We start from the raw sequence: 20027 nt of genomic DNA, 5'->3' as shown, positions 1-20027 counted from the left end.
CTCTCTCTCTCTCTCTCTCTCTCTCTCTCTCTCTCCCTCTCCCTTTTGCTCTCCATGCCTTCCTGTTTCCTGACCTCCGATCTCTTTTCTCTCCATTCACCAACAAAAATTTTCCTATTAATGATTTTTGGTATCATCCTGCAAATTCGCCCTAGTTTTGTTTCCATGGCACCTGGTCAGCTAGTTTCAGAGACTATTCTAAGAATACTAAGTAAGTAAAACATTTGACTCTTCCTTAGGCTTTGGAAACCCAATAGGAGGAATATATATATAGGAATATAATATACATGGGAATTTTCCCCACAAAAAAGTAAACAATTATATTGGCATTTGTTAACGGTAATCAGATTACAACCCATTTTCAGGGTGACTGTGTAGGGTGATCTGGCAGCCTCTTTTGCATAGGTCAGGAACAAAAGCTATTCAGGGCATTCCCTTGTTTTGTTTTTTTCTCATTAGGCCCATTACAGGAAAAGGTCCCTGATCGTGGAGAGTTTAGACCAGAAAGTCTATAAGTAGCTCTGTGACTGCTACAATTTCCTTAGCAAAGTCTCTAGTTATTGGTCTTCTGCTTGAACCCAGCTGGATATCCAGGTGCCCAGAAGGAGATGTTCCCCTTGTCTGTGGATTCTATGGGCAGATGCAGCTCATACCAAATTCTTCCTGCATAGGCACTTGGGCTCTCTTAGGCTGAGTTTGGAGGAGTCTGTGGATAATTTTCAACTGGAGATGTCTGCGACATTCTTCTCTGTTCCATCTACCAGCCCCTGGCAATAGGCCTACTTGGGCAGAGAAAAGGTCTTTTGGAGCAAACTGACATGCTCTGATTTGCAGAGGAGGATTAGGAGGGGCCTACTCAGGAGATGAGAACTGTTATGGACAGAATATCTACCTGCTTCATTGTAATATACAATTAAAATTATTCTTTCTGTCTTAAAGCCTATAGGAATAATTAAAATCATATGGGGTTTTTGGAGCCTTAGGTCTATAGTCTGAATTTGAGCCTTGGGCCTAGAAGCAGGGGTGGGGAACCTGAGGCCTAGAGGCCGCATGTGGCCCTCTAAGCGCTCAAGTGTGGCCCTTTGCTGAATCCAAGTTTTACAGAATAAATCCTTTTATTAAGGGGATTTGTTCTGGGAAGTTGCTGTACCCAAGGACCTAGAAGGTCACATTTGGCCTTGAGGCTACAGGTTCCCCACCTCTGGCCTAGTCTTCTGTCCCTTTGGAAAGGAGACTAGAAACAGAGGCAAGACCTACTAGGAAGGCAGAAGGGCCAGAGGCAGAACAGTAGCCCATTATAAGGAGGTGTTATAGGACACCTTAAATTTTCTCTCCTTTTTCTTCAATCCATTTTTTTAAACGAGCTCCAGAGAACGACAGGCAGTGAAATATTAAACAGAGAGTTTATGAACCCCTTTTTCGCATTGTTTCCCCTCTGAGAGTCATTGGACAACTGGAGAAGCCCCCACCCTATCTTGAGGTGGAGGGGCCTTCTCACCAGCACCACCCCCATCACCCCATGACATCATTCTTGACAGCCTGATTGCTAGAAACATCCAGTGAGCTGCATGGCGCCTGTGGCTACCCAGGGGATGGGTGGGGTTGAGAACTGCGCAGTGTGGCATTACGTGACCACTCCAGCTTTCAGACGGACTCCATCCATAGCCATAGGGACCGATGGCATTTCAGAAAGCCACACAACCCTCCTGGGCTCTTAATAGAATTATACGTTGTGCTACTCTTGTCCCTGCTGACTCATCAGAAACACTTGTCATTGGGGGATGTTTAGAACCAGAGAGATTTAAAATGAAAACTGGACAAAATACTGGAAAGCCCAGGTCAGGCACATTCCTCTACTGTCGGGGGAGGCACCCGATGAGCTAATCGTTTTTTTCTCATCTCATTCCCGGTCTTATGAGATTTGCACTCTATCGTCTAGCTATAAGGTATAATCCTAGAGATGAAGCAGGTTACTGGTTAATAGCATAGCTAAACCTCCTTCATTTTGTGGTCACAATCCTGACATTCTAAGATTGCAAGTCCGTTACAGTTTTCCAGACTCTACAGTCTTGAAAACAGCCCTATGTCCGCTAACTGAAATGTAAACATTAATTCTTTGGCCAGAAACCAAATCTCTGAGAAGGCAGGAAAGAGGAAAAGGGTTAAGTCAGGCATATTCTCTAATCTCTACTGGACAATCTCTAAAATATCTCCATTTATCAGAATAACTGAGACACTCAATTTAGCACACCTACAACAAGCCATGTTGTTTGTGATGGAAAGATCAATGATTTAGGAGTTAGAACCTGGATTGATAGAATTGAATTCTAATTTAGCCCTTTGCAACCTGTGGGAATTGGGGCAGACCACATAACTTCTCCAGGCTTCAGTTTCTTTCTTTACAAAATGAGGGAATTGGAAAAGGTGATCTCTAACAATTTTTTAAATTCTAGATTTAAAGCTTAGAAGGGACCTTCAAAGCCATATAGTTGGGGGAAAAAAATCATTAGAAAACTCTTTTTCTCCTCTCTGCCCCTCTGTCTCAGTATGTATCTCCCTGGCTTCCCTTTCTAAACTAGCGGTACAATGCTGTGTATGAATACAAAAAGACTGCTTTTGAGTTTTTGAGGCTCTCTTTTTATGATCTACGACTTCTGTATATGCATATGGTTGAGATTCTTACACTGTAATTTGCTAATTCTGCCTTTTATATAGTCCTATCTCTTTGAAGAAAAAGATAAAACTTAAGAGATTTAACCATTTAGAGTCTATCATACAGTGGAAGAGAAAGAAAAAAAATTAATTATTGAATTGGCATTTTTTTTTGTTTTCCAGATAGATTTTTTCCTTTTAAATTAACATACAGTACATGAATTTAAATTGATATAGTAAATGGTGAATAAAGGTTAGGAGCAGAAATTGAAGATTGAGATGATAGGCTAAGGCTTTTTTTTCCCATAGTACATAATTTTCTTCTGATTTAATAAAACAAGGATTGTACATTTGACTGCCAAGTTCTCTAAGAATAATGATATAATATCACGAACTAAAACAAAGTAAAAGGAAACGAAGTCATCTAGTCAAAGCCCATATTTTGTGCATAAGGAAACCAGTACCGAGGAGTCTAAGTGATACAGTCACAGTAAGTGGCAGAATGCATGCTAACTTTAATATTTTAAATTTAATATTTAATATATGCTCTCTATGAATATTTGGATGCTTACTACCCCAAAGAAAAAAAGAGGATGGACCCAAAAAAAATCCAAAGCAAAAACAAGCAAGTTTTTATTTGGGATTTCTTTTGTTTGGGGAAAAAAGTTCCAGTAGGTAAATTTCTACAAATTTCTATTTAACAACATGCATTGGCACTGCATTGGTTACTATAGGGAACCAATTCTCACCTTCAAGAAGTTTACAATCTATTTCAGAGAGATTGAACAAAATAATTATTAATATTCATAAGAATATGATGAATACATATCAGAATGAAACATGCATTTTAGAAATGTAAAAATAAATAAAATCAGAATGTAATAACAGAAATAAAACTAAATCTTAGGAGGGTTAAGAGAAGGAAAGAATTCTGTCCAACTGAGGAGGAAGGTAAGACTTCATAAAGAAGTGGCATTTGGGTTTAATCAGGTAGCAATTTTGTAGAAAGCATTCCCAGTAGAAGAAATTAGACTGAGTAAGGGTAGGAAAACCTCAATTAGGTTCTCCTAAATAATGAGTAGTCCACTTTGCCTGGAGTCCCACATGGGACGGCTGGATGGCTTCATGGACAGAGCACTGAGCCTGGAGTCAGGAAGACCTGTGTTCAAATGGGACCTCAAACACTAGCTGTGTCATCCTGGACAAGTTGCTTAGCCTCTGTTTTGCTTAATCCACTGGAGAAGAAAATGGAGAAGCCCTCCAGCATCTTTGCCACAAAAATCCCTCTGGACAGGGTGGTTCACAGGGTCACAAAGAGTCTAACACAACCGAACACCAATAATGAGTGCTCATGCAGGGGAATTGGATAAGATTGGGTTGATATTGGATAGATGAGAATGGGGAATGAAACGTGACTAAAAAGGGGCTTCTGATCCCAACTAGAGGGCTTTATATTTGTATCTTGGAGAGAGTCACTGAATATTTCTGATTGAGGAGCAGACGTGATCAAAGCTGTGTTTTAATAATGTCAATTTGTCAGCTATGGAGGAGATGGGAAGGGAAAGGAATGTATAGCATCTACTATGTCCCAGGTACTGTGAAGCATTTTTTATAATATGTTCTCATTTGATCCTGTGCTACTATTATCTCCATTTTATAGTTGAGGAAACTGGGGGCAAAGAGAGGTTAAGTGACTTGCCCAGGGTCACACAGCTATCAAGTATCTGAAGTCACATTTGAACTCAGGTCTTCCTGACCCTAGGCCCAGTGTTTTATCCACTGTATTACTAGGTGGATTAAAGGAGGAAGAGATTTTAAGCAGGGAGTCCAATTCAGTGACAGTTACAATAGCCCAGTCCAGAGATGAAGAGGGGGGAAGTGAGCAATGAGAAATGAAGTAGTGTGAATGGAAAGAAGAGAAAGGATGTAAGAAATGTGAGGATGGGATCAACAAAGCCCTCCATTACCTGGTCTCCATCTACCTTTCCCATTTTTTTTTGTTGTTCAGTCATATTTTCAATCATGTCTGACTCTTCATGACTCCATTTGGGGTTTTCTTGGCAAAGCTATTGGAATGGTTTACCATTTCCATCTCCAGCTCATTTTACAGATAAGTAAACTGAGGCAAACAGGGTTAAGTGACTTGCCCAGGATCACACAGCTAATAAGTAGCTGAGGTCATATTTGAACTCATGAAGATGAGTCTTCCTGATTCCAGGTCCATTGCTCTCTATCCACTGTGCCATCTCACTGTTACACTATCTCTTTTCATTTAAGTCACTTTTTAGTAGTGTCCTACTCTTTGTGACCCCATTTTGGTTCATTTATATCCTTGCTTCCTTCAGAGCCCAGTCTAAGCCCATCTCCTATAAGAGGACTTTTCTGATCCCTCCAGTTGCTAGCATTCTCCCTCTTGAATGTACTTAGTCTTAATTTACATATAATTTATATTGTGCATCTATTGCATCTGCCAGTAGAACAAAAGCTCCTTAAAGACTCTTGGCTATTTCATTTTTGTATTAGAATTCCCAGCCCCCAGTACTGTACCTTCACTATAGTAGAATTTACCAGTTTTTGTCTATGGAATTAAAATAGATGGAAATGAATGTTGGTTTAAGGAGTTTGAAATGTATTTAGCAGGCAAAGGAGAGCTAACGAAAGTTTCTGAGCAAAGTGACCTGGCAGTATCAGGAAGACTTTTCTGTCAGCAGTATCAAACACAGGTGGGAGGGCCACAGGCCCTCCAAACCAGATTAAAGTACAATTGGTAAATCTTAAATAAAACAAATCAACATACAGATAATATTAATTCATGGTTTTCTAAGACATCACACAGCCCTCAATAATCCTTTTTTTGGATCAGTGGTCCCATTTCTGTTTGTTTGACACCACCAAAATAAAGAATGGATTGGGGAGAGAAGAGATTGAAGGCAGGAAGAATAGCTAGGAGGCTATTGGTAGAATTGAAATCTAGACAAAAGATATCAGAACTAGGGCTTGTTCTGGCTTCAGTACACAAATCTACACCTATAATGGGAGACAACCATAACTGGTGTTCAGAGGAATATCATGCAGGATCCTAACTCATTAAAGGGTTATTTTTGCTAGAGCTGGAAAATCATATCATCAATTTTCAAAATATTTGGAGCAAAATAGTTGGCTATGTTTAATTCCCAACAACCTAAATTTTTAATTGACCAAAATTCTCTCTTCCTTAAGTGTCCTGGTTAATCATGGTTAATTTCTTAAGCATCATGATTAATCCAGGCTTTATAGTAGTGAAATAGTACTTTCCTTATTCCCTTAGCTACTCCCAGGAGCAGAGAATCTGTTTGGGGCTAATAACTATTCAATTCATGGCTTAAGTCCCCATCTGGTGAATTACTCTATTTCATGCCAAACATACCACAGATACACAAATCCAAAAGCGAAACATTTAAGACAACACAATGTAAATTACCAAAAGGGGAACAAAATACTAAACTATTCTCTGTGCCCACACAGAAAGTGGTATAATCTCCTATACCACCAGGGAAATAGGTAATCTAATTCTCCTTTAATCCCTTTGACTTCCAGAAAAGCAGGTCACAGCTACTTCAGAATTCATAGTTCCAATGGTGGAATTTTCAATTGCAGTGAGTGCTGTGTCTTTCCCAGGACTAGAGGCCAAAACTCTATCTTCTCAACTGTGTTTCGATTCATATTGAAATAGCTCTTCACAACATCCTTGCTTTTATGGCCTCTCCCATATAAAACTTGCTTGCATAGCCTAATATCAACCATATTCTTTATACATTTACCCCTGATCCTTGAGGACTTCATGTTGTAGTTACCATTTCAGGGCCCTGGCTGCATATGTGGAACTTGCTTTCTACATGTGAAACAAATCAAAGAAAACTCAAAACTTTAGAACAGTACCATAATGATACATAGAACATGTCAAAAGAGCACAGGGAGTCCTAAGCTCTCACCTTGACTCGGCCTGTTTCTAGGTATTTAAACTCAGGAAGTAACTTCACATCCCTTCAATGGGCCTCAGTTGCCTTCTTTGAAAAAATGAAATTGTTGGTCTAGATGACCTCCAAAATCCCTCTCAGCTTGTAGGTTCAATAATCCTATCTCCTTAATCATATAGGGAAAAAAAGAGTAATGGGATGAAATTGTTGATGTGAAAGTACTAATTTAATCATATAGCTCAGTGTCCTTGGGTTGCAGTCACTGGTACTTAATTTTTTTTCCTAAGTTTTTAACCAGGCGTCTTTAAAGCTTCATTAACTTGTTCTGGGAGTAAAGACATCACATAGGTCACAGATGGAATCAATTACCAGGAGTACTTCCAAACCACGACCAACTGGAACAATTTTATGACTAAAACTTGTAGCAATCACATAATCATTTGGGGGGGGGGAGGGTAAGAAGCAAGGGATAGGTGTTTGATGGTGTTTGCTAGTAGTTTTTCCTTTCAAAGCCATGCATATGTTACTACCTGGGCCTTAGCTTCCTCATCTGTTGAGGGAGGGGGTTGAACTAGAAGTCATATGAGGTCTCTTCCAGCTCTAGACCTGTTATCTTAAGAAATGGATCATCTTTGTGACTCTCCTAGGGACGAGTGGGAAGAGGTGGAATTGTCTGCATTGTGAAGCTGAGATCTCATATCACACTTTATATTGGCTACATAGAAATAGCTAGCTGGATAGAGGACAGGGGATAGAGAGCTGAGCTTAGAGTCAGGAAGACATGAGTTCAAATCCAACCTCAGACACTAATGTGACCTTAGACAAGTCACTTAACCTCTGTTTGCCCCAATTTCCTCAACCATAAAATGGTTACTAAGAATAACATCTTCCTCTCAGGATTATTGTGAGATTAAATGAGGTAAAATTGGTAAAGTACTTAGCATTGTGTGTGGTATATAGTGCGTGCTACAGAAATGCTAGGTTTTAATAGATACCCTCTTGCTGTTATTATTATGATCACCACTCATACCACATACTACTCAAATTCTGCCTTGTACCTCAGCCATGAATGTACATGTCTTAGCTTCCCTTCTAGTCTATAACTTCTTGAGAACAAGACTACTTTAATTGTAAAGCCCATTGAGCCTCATAACATGCTTCATACAGGATGATAGGCTCTCAGTGAATGTTTGGGAAAGGAATGAATGGTGGGACAAGTCATAGTATATGATCATGACAAAGTACTACTGTGCTGTAAGAAATGATGAGCTTGGCAATCTTAGAAAAACACGGATAGACTTGCATGAGATAATGAAGAGCAAAATAAGCAGAACCAAGAAAAAGTTATATACAGTAACAGTGATATTCTTTTAAGACCAACTTTGAGCAAGAAAGTCATTTTAACTATTATAAATGCCCAAATTAACTACAAAGGACATACGAAGAAAGTTACTATCCACATTCAGAGAAAAAACTGATAAACAGAAGTAGGTATAGAATGATTGTGTGTGTGTGTGTGTGTGTGTGTGTATCTAATGGTAGCCATCTCTAGGGGGGGAGAAAAAAGGAAAAAAAATTTCAAAATAACTTTATCATATATTTAAAAGGAATAGCAAATTGTTCATTACAGATTTGCAGTTTTGTGTGTAATTCTTTTTTTTTTGTTATACTATGCTATGGAAATGCTTGTTTTATTCCATAAATTAAAAATAAAATAAATAAAAACTTTTAAAAAGGAAAGGAATGAATGACTTCCTCCCCTCATTGTATGTGCCACTTATAGAAGTAAAAAATAGGTTGTTTGCCTTATTTTCCCTTTTAATCTGTTTCACTAACATACTTTTCAAAGTTAGTACAAAGGTAAACTTTGTCAGATCTTAGCAGAAATGCCACAAACTATGATTTGGTGAGTTTGAATGAATGAATTATTTTGACATTTCTAAATGAATTCCTCCACTAGCCCTCAACCCCCCCCTCATTCCCCCCCCCCCCCCCCCCCCCCACACACACACTTTTGTGGTTGTATTTACCAAGCTCTTAGAACCTGAAAGCAGTTAAGGAGGTTGTTTTTCCATCTGCATTCCTTGTGATCACATCAAAACCTTTAATAAAGAGAAATTTATGCTCTATACTGGGCATGTAAACTTCCTCTGGAAATAATGCATAGTCTCATTCTAGTGTACAAAATGTGATATGCTTGTCTCTCAAATCTAACTCAAATGTTACCTCTAAATGTTAGACCAGAGCTCTGTTGAACATTCCAGAGTTGTCCGCAAAGCTAAACTAGAATGGTATTCTTAGAGATTCCTACAGGAGAAAGGAATCTTAGAAGTCACCTAAGGTCTTCAAGGTCAGCTCAAGCACCACCTTCTATATGAGATCTTTCCTGACTTGCCCAAGGTCACACAGCTAGTTTTTGTGTTAAGTGTCTGAGGCCAGATTTGAACTCAGGTACTCCTGACTCCAGGGCCAGTGCTCTATTCACTGCGCCACCTAGCCACCCCCCAAAAACAGGCATTTCTCAAAGGAAGAAATCCAACATATGAAGTAATATATGAAAAAAATTCCAAATCATTCATAATTTTCAAAATGTAAATTAAAGCAAATCTATGGCTCCATTTCACCCATCATATTGGCAAAGATGACAAAAAAAAAGGAAATACATTTTGAAGAGAGCACAAGAAAACAGAACACTGATGGCGGAGCTGTGTTCCAATGATCCTAATGGTCTAATGGTCCAATCATTCTGGAAAGTAACATGGAACAATGCCCCAAAGGGCACAAACTGTGCATTCCTTTTGACCCAATGATACTAGGCCTATAACCCAAGGAGATAAAAAAAAAGTTAAAGGAAATGGTTGGATCAACAACTAGCATGTATGTAGCTTTTAAGGTTTGCAGAGCAATTTGCATATGTTATCTCATTTAATCTTCATAACAACCCCGTGGAGTAGGTGCCATTATTGTTCCCATTTTACAGATGAGGAAACTAAGGATAAGTGAAATTAGGCACCCTTCTCTAATCTTAGGCTAAGTGACTTGCCCAAGGTTATAAAACTAATAAACTTTTGAGGTAAGATTTGATCTCAGATCTACCAACTCCAATACTATTCACTGTGCTGCATACATATATAATAGGTCTTTTTTGCATAAGCAAAGAATTGCAATATGAATTAATGGAATTTCATTGGGTCATAATAAATGATGAAATGAACAGTTTTAGAAAACCTAAGAAGACCTCTATGAACTGATGCAAAGTGAAGTAATCAGAACCAGGAATACCATTTATATAATAACAACACTGTAAACAAAAATAACTTTTGAAAGACTGATTCTAGAGGACTGATGATAAAGTATGGTACACACACCTCTCTTGACAGAGAGGTAATGAACTCAGGATGAAGAGTAAGACCCAGCTAAGGTGGGGATTTGTTTTACTTGATTATGCCCATTTGTTGCAAGGACATTGTTTTTTATTTTCTTTTTCTCCATGGAAGGACATGGAAAGGTAAGAACAGATAGGGAGAGGGTAGCAAAATGAATCATTGAGGCATCCTTTCTAAAAATTCAGAGAAAAAGGTCAGAAGGAACACCAAAAAGAAGCACAGACAAGCAGAACAGTTATGAAGGTTACAGATTGAATTTATTAGATAATTAAAAAGAAAAACAAACTGCCCATAATAAAGATCTGCCATTTAATGTGTAATCCTTTTCTGCTTTACAAGGTATATGTAAGTGCCAATTTTATTTTATTTATATTAAAGTTCAAAATGAAATTTAAATTAAAATAACCCTGCCTCAAAAACAGTTACTAGTTATATGTTCTGTAGCAAATCACGCAACCTCTTTAAACTGTAGTTTCTTCATCTCTCAGATCAGGGTAATAATAACACCCATATACAGAGTTGTTTTGCAAATCACCTGAGCTAATGTATGTGAAGACTTTACAAACCTTAAAGTGGTTTAGAAATATTATGTAATAGTACAATGTGAGATCTTTGAAGGCAAGAACTGTCTCTGTTTGGAATTTTATGCTGAGGTACCAGTATAGTTCTTGCTGCATAGTAGGTATTTATAAAATGCTTGCTGATTGACTGACTGAATGATAAGGAGTCTTGTTTCATTCTTGGACAGTTCAGGTTATTTGATTGATCTGTTTAAGTTATTATATTGAACTAGAGCCAAATTTCCTTAAACAGATGTGTATTCCACCCTTTTCCTGCTATCCCTTAAAATAATAGCTGCCATCATGTCCCTGCTAACTTTTTTCCTCCTCTAAGCTAAGGAAACCCAATTCTTTTAACTATGTACTTATCTGATGTGTTTTTATATCCATCAACCAGCTCATCTTTCTCTAAGCTTTTAATAATTGGTTGTTATCCCCATCTTAAAATGTGATGCCAAGAACAAAATATAATATTCTAAAGGCAGTGTAGTATCATTGGACAGCTAGGTGGCACAGTGGAGAGAGTATTGGAAGACTCATCTTCCTGAGTTCAAATATGACCTCAGACACATAAGCTGTGTGACCCTACACAAATGACTTAACCCTGTTTGCCTCGGTTTCCTCATCTGTAAAATAGCTGGAGAATTCAATTTAGTTATTAAAATTATACTTTTTTTTACACAAGAATCCTTTGGATGATGTCTTTTCTATAATAATACTATTATCATAAGCATTATTATTATTTATTCACATCTTCTTTCATAATACCTACAGCCTAATTCCCCTGCTATGTGTTTGTAAGGTATCACATGGAATTGAGTTGTTCCATGACTGGAAACCTTAAGGTACCCCTGAGGAAATTCTGCAATTTAGGCAAACATGCCAGAAGGTGGCAGTAGTGAGGGGCAACCATGCAAACTCAGAAATCAGGTATAAGTTTACCTGAAATTCTTCTGTTCAGGCATGGATATTGAGCCCAGGACCAACAAGAAGGAAATTTACAAGAATAAAGTACTATCATAAAGTACATGTCATAAAGTGCTTGGTCCTATGAAAGAGGGGTGGTTATCACTGGCATGAACGGTATCTCCAGCGACAAAGACCACAGCCCCTTTTGCTTTCAGAGATGATCTTCACAGTCTGTGTGGTTGGTTTTGGCCAAAAAAACAGCCCTCACCAATGACTCTCCCAGAGATGATAAGCATCCTGGACTCAGTACCAGCTTGTCTTTGAAAAAGAGACGGTCTGTCACCAAGCCTTTGCAACTTGTCAGCACCTTCCAGGTTTTCCTCTTTTCAGTCTTGGCTCTGAGAACCAACGGTTTCTTCTGTGTCATAATGGGATGCCAGGTTAAAAGGAGCAGAGAAGAGTTCTGTCATTTGGTGGGAGTGGGGAAACTCCTGATGGTGAGTTCATGTACCTTTAGCAGACCACATATTTCACAAATTCAATTAATGTGATGTAGCTGCTAATAAAAAGAATGGGATTTTAGACTACAGGAATCATAATGTCCAGATCACACAAACCACAGCCTTACTCGCCGCTCAAACCAGTAGAGTGTTTCATTGCGGGTACTATATTTTAGGAGAAGCATTACCAGACCGGAGCATGTCCAAAGAAGGTCACCCTGGATGGTCACAGCATAGCTGCTTATGATCACAAATTTAGAGCTGAGAGAGATCTCAGAAGTTATTTAGTTCAGGGGTTCTTAACCTTTTTTGTGTCCTAGACTCTTTAGGCAATCTGGTGAAGTGTATGGACCGATTCTCAGACTAATGTTTTTAAATGAATAAAATACATAGGATTACATAGACAACCAATTATATTGAAATGCAGTCATCAAGAGTTCATGGTCCCTGATCTAATTCAACCCCCACCCTGTTTTATAGATGAGAAAACAGGCTTAGTGAGATTAAGTGATTTGCCCAAGAGTACACAATTAGTAAGTAGAAGTCGGGATTTTAACCCAGGTCCTCTGATTCAGTAAAGCAAACAAGCATTTATTAAATGCACATGCACCAGGAACCAATCTAGATATTGGAAATTCAAAGACAAAGGTAAACCAGAACCTGCTTTCAAGGAGCTTAGCTCATGGGAGGGACAGCTGGAGAAGCTGGAAATGTTTAGACTGGAAAAGATAATGAACAGAAATTCAAGAAGGGCAGCATGTGGAAGAGGGAAATAGACTTTGGATTTATTACTCCAAAAGGCAGATGTAGAATCAATAGATTTTAGAATAATGCATGGAAAAATTGTAGCAATTAGAGTTGTCTGTCAATGGAACAGATTTTCTCATGTAAAGGAACTCATTATAATTAAAGAGATTTATGTAGAAGCTATAGCATGACCTGTCAGGGATGCTATAGAAAGGATTCCTGCACTGAGTGGGTAGTTGGATGAAATTCACTCATTTAACAACTACTAGAATACTACTAGAGATACTATGATACAATGGAAAAAGAGCCGGCTTGGAATTCAAGTGACCATGCAGGTTTAAGGGCAGGTTGATTACTTACTAATTCTGTGGCTTTGGATAAATTATTTAACCTCTTTGAGTCTCTGTAAAACGGCCCTAATAATCACTAGGGTTATCTACTTCACAGGGTTGCTGGGAAAAGCAAATGAAAATATGGACATGATATGCTTTATACTTTTATAGTCATCTTAACATAGTTTGGGTGTGGGGTTTTTGCTCTCATTGATGTCTACCATGGCTGTGTCTGAAAAACCAGAATCCTATTTGTCTATCCTCCATAGTAATTTATATACAAAGAGGTAAATAGTGAATGGCCAGCTTGGTCAAGGTCCTCTCTTCTTGTATAGATACCTGGCTAACCTGAAGGTTAAGGGTGTAGGGAGGAAGTCAATACACCAAGCTAGATAATATCACAATGCTGATCAGATGAGACTCCATAAAGACAAGATGATGCAAAACAAAACAAAAAAAAAAAACCAACTTGGATTGGAAAGCCAGCTTTCAGGCAAGTTTCATATTAAGTTGGGTCTTAGAATGAGACAAATCAATGACAATCCAAAGGTCTTTGCTTGACTTCCTTTCCATGAAGAAAGGGGAAATGTGGGGCCATGCATGACATGTGACCTTCCCTTGCCCAGCTTCCCACTTCCCTAAGTCTTCTGTGCCAAAGGAGCCAGTCTAATTACAAAAATGACTTAAATTTCTATTTCTCATTGAGGTTTACAAAACAATTTCCTCCTAACCACATTGTAAGGTAGGTAGTGCAAATATTTTTGCCCCATTATACAGTATTCCCAATGTATATTCCCCATATGAGAAAAAAAAGTGGTCCAGAGAGATAAAGGACTTTTTCAGAGTCATAGGGATGTTAAATGTCAGAGGCAGAATTCAAACTTGTGTCTCCTTGTTGAAATAAAGTGCTCTTTATGCTAATACATGACAGTCAAATAGAATATGGGGGAGCACCCAATGATCTGAATCTGAATCATTTGTGTCTGAGGGGTACATAGTTGGTGGTTTGGCTCAAATTCCTTCCACTTGTTCCTTTCCAGCTCATCATTTCTTTTTACTCTCTTGATATGTGGCACTCACTACTCTGAGTCTGCCAACCCTGAATCTGTCACACACGCAAATCAGTTTGGCTGCCATTCCATCCCTGAACAAAATTCCCAAATCCCACACTTACTCTGAGAACTGATTTATGTTCCTTTCAAGCAAGTCTTTATTTAATTGTGGGCACACATGAGCTCATAATCTGGTCTACAGAGCTGCTTTCATTTCTAGGGTATTAGCTAGAGGAATAGGAAACTTAATAACAAATATAAAGTGAGTTCCAGGGTAGCTGTAAATTCTATTAAGAAAAGAAATAGCTGTGATATGGGGGGAAAGAGCACCGGATGTGAACCAAAAAACCTGCATTCCACTATCAGACCTCTTACATCACTGGATTAAAGTAAAAATCAAATGAGAAAATGGATGGGAAAGAGATTTGTAAACTGCAAAAGCCTATATAAGTATAGTAGTTATTGTTAATAAGAATTATTATCATTTTTGGTTTAAGACTTACAGATTTTAGCATGTCAATAGTTAAGATGCAGCAAAGTATGTTACTTCCTGAATAAACGCAGCATGTCTTGGAAGTGGCTTAAACAATGACAGAATGAAACAACAGATGATTTTTTTTGTTTTGTTGTTGTGGTTATTATAAATAAGCTGGACAGTACAGTTTTCCAGGGTAAGCTTTAAATTCTTTGAAATTAATGTTGGATAATGCCCTAATAGAGACTATTTAGTTTGGATGGATAAGTCACCCAATTCCCCTTAAAATGATGCATCTGCCAAGCATTTTTTTGTGGTTCATGTATTCTGACTTACTTTTGAAAAAAAAATCAATCCAAAAAAAAAAAAATCTGATGTACGGCATGTGGTTTCTTTATGAATCACAAATATCCCTAAATAATGGGTTTCTCAAACAAATCAACCCAGCCAGCATGTGGTAAATAGACATGCCCTCCTTTTCAGGATAAGAAGGAAATCTCACAGTCCTAACTTGTCACAAAACATCTTATATTAGAAAAAAAAACCCTGCTAGAGTAGAAAGAGGTTAGGATTTGGACTCAGGAGACCTAGGTTGGAATCCCATATCTGCCACTTCCTTTTTCTATACTTAAATTTCCTCAAGTGGAGGAATGAAGCTGATGACTTTGAGAGCTCTGTCTCACTTAAATCCAATTCAATCACTAGTCAAGATACCACCCTTGTGAGGTCATGGGTCTTCTTCAACAACAAAGGATCAATGAACAACAACACTTTTCTTATCTCTAAATTAAAGAGTTTGGGGATGCATGATGTCTAAGACTGTTCCAGAATGCATTTGCCCCCTTTGTAAATGCAAAATTTTTGTTCTTTGTTATAAGGGATAGCTTGGGAGGGGGATGAGGACAGTGGGAGAAATTCTGGGGAGATAAAATATCAATAAAGTATCAATAAAAATGGATTTGAAAACCTTTCTATGGCCAATGTGATTTTCCCACTCTAAAAGCTTCAGTCTCCCTTTCCCACCCTGGTTGAACAGAACCAGTGGTTTACTTGGATCCTATAAGGATTCTCTTTCAATCAGAGAGTGTTTGCTTTGCTTTGGGAAGAGTGACTGTATATATAAGGACAGAGATTGGACCTGTGGTTTCATTGATATAGGGGACTCCCAGATGAGGAAATTCTGTCTCCCAAAGCAGGTGGGCACCTTTGCTGAAATGTATAATATTAGAGAGTTGCCTAGAACACGGAGAGGTTAAGTGCTTGCCCAGGGTCGCACAAAAAGTATATGTCAAAAACAGAACTTGAACCCAGGTTTTTTTGGCTTCCATGTTGGTTCTTTATCCACTGTGCTACCCTGTCTTCCAGTCTATCTCCGTGTCTGTCTCTATCTTTGTCTGGCTTTTCTCTGCCTCCCACTCTCCCCACTTCTGCTCTTCATTCCCTTTTTTTTTTGATGAAGTAATCCAGGTTAAGTGACTTGCCTAGGGTCACACAGCTAGTAAGTGTCAAGTATCTGAATTCAGATTTTAACTCAGATCCTCCTGGCTCCAGGGTCAGTGCTCTATCCACTGTGCCACCTAGCTGTCCATATCTCATTTTTAATGAGAACGATACTTGCACTAGCAAGTTCTTTGTAAACCTTAGTCTAGAGAAATGTTTTGTTAGATATAGATAATAACACTACTGTATAACACTTTGCAATTTACAAAATGCTTTCTTCACAACAATCTGGTGAGGTAGGTGGTGAAAGTAGCATTAGGAACATTTTACCAATGGGAAAACTTAGGTACAGAGAAACTAAGTGACTTCCCATGGGTCACACAGCTAGTGAGCATCAAAGCCAGGACTCTAAGTGCAGCTGTCTTCAAGTCTACTCCTTGCAGTTGTTTATACTGTGTCAGATGAATGTTTTAGACTGGGAGTTTCCAAACTCTTTGGGTTATGCTAGGCTATCAGTAAAAATTTTTGAACAAGTACTCCAAATATAAATGTATTCATTCATAGAATGTGTATATGACTACTGTATTACTATAGTAAGTACATTATAAAATACATGGGTAGGCATTAAACAGGGTAAGATAAAGAAGGAATATACAATGTATTTTTTTTTTCATTTTATGGTACAAAAGTACTGTGACTGAATATACTTCATTGTTGAAAATATTGTTTCATCTTTGTGATGACAGTTCAAAGTTTTGACTCAAAGTTCAGTTTCTCTAGGTATTTGGTTTTATTCATGGCTATCATTGATGAAAAAAAACTGCCTCACAAAGATGAATCCAAATACAAGCTATTTCCAATAACTTCCATCAGCTGTACAAAGGTTTTTGTTAAAATTCAGCTAATAAATTTTTATCCTCCATGTTTTTACAAACTAATCAAAAGTTAGTTTTAATCATCAATTAATAACTAGTAAGTCAATAACATTTATTAGATTTCTATTATGTACTAGACACTCTGTTAAGCATTGGAGAAGCAAAGAAAGGCAAATTACAGTCCCTGCCTTCCAGAAGCTCACAGTCTAATGGGGGAAATGTGCTATATTTTTATATTTTAACAAATGAGATCAAAAACAATGGAACTCTTCATTTGCAAGATTTTTAAAGAGATTAGAAAATTATGCTTTCATATTTTTTCAGGGTAGAAATGAGGGAATATATAAGTAACATGTTCATATCATTTGTAACATACAAATCATATAACAATGAAAACATCTCCAAATACTCATTTTTAAAATGCTCTGTTACATATTTCTCTGGAAAAGCAATTACTTTCTCACTCATTGCTAAAATGTCACCTTTACCTTGAATAGACAAATTAATTATATTATTTTTTTCTGAAATATCTACTAGGTAGGAAGTCATTTGTCATCCCAGAAAAGTTCAGCAAATTTAGAATGCTTGTCTTTTTATGAAATAAAAATGCATAATTCATCTTTAAATTTAACAATTCTTTTAAGCACTTTGCCATGAGATAACCAGGAAAACCTTTGTAAGTTAATAATTCATAGTCATTCCCAATCTGACTTACCAGATTTGATTAGATCATCCTTGTTTCTACCGGTGCTTGGCAAAGAGTTCCTACTAGAAATAGAAATGTCTACTCTGCTATTTTCTTATTTTTGTCTTCTGATCACATCATGAGTGTTATCTTCATTATATGCTTACTCTGTAGGAATCTTTTTGTCCATTCTACTTGGCCATTCTGTGAGGATTAATTTGGTCAAACCTAGGTAATATCATCTATAAAAGTACTTTATCAGGCAAATAAATATGCTTTAATATGATGTAATGTATATTACATACATGTAATATGTAATATGCTTTAAAATGATCACATGAGTGAGGGTGTCTATCAATTTTTTTTTGTATTGTGGAACTTCCAATCTTCCCAAAGGATACCTTCTGGCCATAAGCAACATATTTGACAAATAGGCCAAGTGAGGGTACCAGTGTCAATCTGTGGGTTAAATATTAGCAAAGTTTTATTTCTTACTCTAAAAAATTAATAGAAACAGAAGTTGTGTGGAATTCTGTTGTGCTATAAGAAATGATGAGCTGGTTGATTTTGGAAAGACTTGGACCTATGAAGGAAGGTGCTATCTACCTCCTGAGAAAGAACTGATAAATAGAAGTATGTATAGTATGATTTATATATGTGTATGTATTTTACGTGTATACTTATTCATGTTTAATTCTACCCTTCTCTATGGAGGGGTGGGGAAAGAGGGAGGAAAAAAGTGCCTAGCAGAGAACAAAAGAAAACTTAGAAGGAAGCACAGAAAAGCTGGGTAGCTTTGAAAACAATGTATAGTTTTTATTACATAGTCTTTCCAAGAAAAAAATAAAACATCTGAAATGGAAATTCATGGTTTTCAATCAGATCCCCTCTTTATGTTCTGCTGTGTACATGGAAATGTTCTTTTTTTCTCATTTTGTGTTGAAATTTAAGATAGATTTAGAAAATTAAAAAGAAATAGAAGTTGTAATATTTATTTCCCATACATACAAGGCATCATCTTGCACCCCCACACCATGAAGACTACTGATTTACATGATGAATGAAATAAAGAAGGAAAGGAGATCACTAAAGACCAGAATGGCAAAGAAAGGCTTCCTGGAGAAGGTTGTTTTTGAGTTGGGTCTTGAAAGAAACAAAGGACTTAGATAAGCAGGGAAGAGAGGTGAAGTTATCCCCCCATATTTGGAAATATCTCTCCTCAGCCTCTTGGCTTTCCTGGCCTCCTTCAACTTTCAGCTGAAATCCTACCTCCTACATGAAGCCTTTTCCCATCTCCCTTAATTCCGATGCTTTCCTTATATTGATTATCTCCAATTTATACTCTGCTATAAGTCTTGTCTGTGTGGGGCAGGTAATCCCAGTGGATAGAGTACTAGGCCTGGAGTCGGGAAGATTCATTTTCCTGAATTCAAATCTGGTCTCAGAAATTACTAGCTGTGTGACCCTGAGGAAGTCACTTAACCCTGTTTGTTTCATTTTCCTCACATGTAAAATGAGCTGGAGAAGGGAATAGTAAATCACTCCAGTATCTTTGCCAAGAAAACCCCAAATGGAGTCACAAAGAGTTGGACACAACTGAGCAACAACCAATGTCTTATTTGTACATAGTTGTTTTTGTGTTGTCTACGCCTTTAGATTGTGAGCTCCTTGAGGGCAGGTACTATTTCTCCTTTCTTTGTGTTCTCAGGGTTTAGCACAGTGCCTGACACAGACCAGGTGCTTAAAATATGTTATTTGACTTGAATTGAATTGACTTGACTAGAGACTTCCAAGTTGGGAAATGATGGAAGTTGAGGCAAGAATATGCATAATATGATCAGTGAACAATGAGTGACCCAGGTTAGCTGAAGCCAAAGTTCACGTATTATATTAATAAAAGCTGGTGTTTAGGGGCAGCTAGGTGGTGCAGTGAATAGAACACCAGCTCTGGATTCAGGAGGACCTGAGTTCAAATGCAGCCTCAGATACTTAACACAAAAACTAGCCATGTGACCTTGGGCAAGTCACTTAACCCCAATTGCCCTCCAAAAAAAAAGGGAAAAAAAGCTGTGTTTATATAGCACTTTAAAGTTTACAAAACACTTAAAATAATGTGGTTTAATTTTAGGCTAACTACAGTCTTATGAAGCTGGCACTACAGGTCTTATTATCCTCATTTTATAGATGGGGGAACTGAGACTTGGAAAAGTTAAGTAACTTATAGGTTGTCCTGACCCCAAGCTTCATGTTCAATCCGGTGAGCACACTGCACCTTTTCCTTGTGGGAAAAAGGACTAGAAAAACACAAGAAAACGATAAAGGTCCTTGACTGTCCCCCTAAAGGGTTAGATATAATTCCAAAGCCAATGGGAAGCCATAGCAGATTCTAAGTTAGTCGAGGTACAGGGAAGGGAAATCTTCAAAGCAATATTTTCAAAGTATTTTGGAGACCTTGAAT

The 20027-nt window shown here is 37.7% G+C and overlaps 1 protein-coding gene across 1 annotated transcript in view; it reads left to right on the top strand.

The window, feature by feature from the left end:
* CC2D2A (coiled-coil and C2 domain containing 2A) overlaps window positions 1–20027 on the top strand; it is a 342921-nt gene that overhangs the window by 799 nt on the left and 322095 nt on the right. The window lies entirely within an intron of this gene.

The sequence above is a fragment of the Petaurus breviceps genome, unplaced genomic scaffold (assembly GCF_028583685.1).
Source record: "Petaurus breviceps papuanus isolate PSGF00001 unplaced genomic scaffold, PetGlider_PUasm1.0 140, whole genome shotgun sequence".
Lineage (NCBI taxonomy): Eukaryota > Metazoa > Chordata > Mammalia > Diprotodontia > Petauridae > Petaurus > Petaurus breviceps.
This window is presented reverse-complemented; position numbering and strand designations above follow the sequence as displayed.